The following is a 1,405-nucleotide window of genomic DNA, read 5'->3' on the forward strand; positions in this document are numbered from 1 at the left end:
GGGTGGGGTAGTACGCAGAGATGAGGTCCAGCCGGAAAAGGCCATGGCAGGGTGATGGTGCCTGGTGGATCCCAGTATGATGCCAGTAAGCATCACAGTCTGCAGTTCCAAAGAATTTTTAAAGGTTTGCAGGGGACAGAAAGAGAAACCAGTGGGCATGACACTTCTCATGCCTGTGGCTGACTTAACGTCACAACCTGAATTCCCAAGGTGTGATCTTGGAGTACTGCTGGGTCTGGCAGAAATCCCAAATCCCCTACCCTTCCTACACACAAATAAAAGCAAAGAGGCTGTTATGTGCCAACAGCAAAGGTTTGGAATCCAGCATTATATTCTCAAGAGTCAGTTCTTTACTTTGTCTTTGCTTGGGGGCCACACTAGGCAGGACTCAGAGCTTACAGGCAAGGCTTTAACAGACTATATGATTTTTCTCCCTTGGTATGTGATTTTGTGTAAGGAAAAGGAGAACAAATATTACACTTGGCCCAAAAGAAATCTTAATGGTGAAAAGTCTGTAATTTTTCTCAGAGCCTCCAACTACTTCCCTACAGACAGTGTTTTGCTGTGGAAGGGGAAAACTGACACCTGTTATGGTGGCAGAAATCAGCACAATCAGTGAGGCCCCAGGTTCCTGGAATTGAAACAGTCTCAGCTTCCCAGAAATGGAACAATGTGCAACTAGCCAAACTGAACCCACCTGGGAAAGTTCCTGGGCCCTGCCAGGGGGCTCAATCAATCATTATGCCCCTAGTCAAAATGTCCCAGAAATTGTCTTTTGTTAACCCTAAAAGAATGAGCTTATGTAACCGTGAATGATTATGGAAAACAAATTTTTAACTACTGCCTCACCACTGTTAGCCTAGACACTTGCCAAAACAATTTTGTTTGGTAACTAGCTAAGTTTTTTTTTCTGAAACTATACAAAATTTACTGCTTAGGTAATCAAACCCTATATAAACTACTACCTGACATCGGTGTCCCTATCAAGAGGCCACTCTGTGCGTGAGATAGTTGGCGCCAGTATACTGGATTACAACTCCTACTGCTTTCGCATTATCAAGTTAGTGTCTCTTTCTGTCTCGTTATTTGGAAACCCATAGTTTCGGGCTTAATAGTTGAAATATTCCAGAATGTTCACATCCAAGAACTTACAATGAACATATCAACTGAGGGCAGGAGACAGCACACCAGGCTGGGGTGGATGTCAGTCAGCTGAAAGCCCGGGGGGGCCTTTCCTGGTACCCACTGTCCACCAGTACTGTGAGCAGAGAACAGGCTGCAGTCCTCCAGCACTGGCAGATGTAGCCCCAAATCCCACCTCATCTGCTCCCCTCGTAGTGAGATAGACCCGGGAAAAGGAGCTCAAACGGCGGATCATGTGGTTTAAGGTGGGGTACATGGAATC

This window comes from Sorex fumeus, unplaced genomic scaffold (assembly GCF_029834395.1).
Source record: "Sorex fumeus unplaced genomic scaffold, SorFum_2.1 ptg000103l, whole genome shotgun sequence".
Taxonomy (NCBI): Eukaryota; Metazoa; Chordata; class Mammalia; order Eulipotyphla; family Soricidae; genus Sorex; species Sorex fumeus.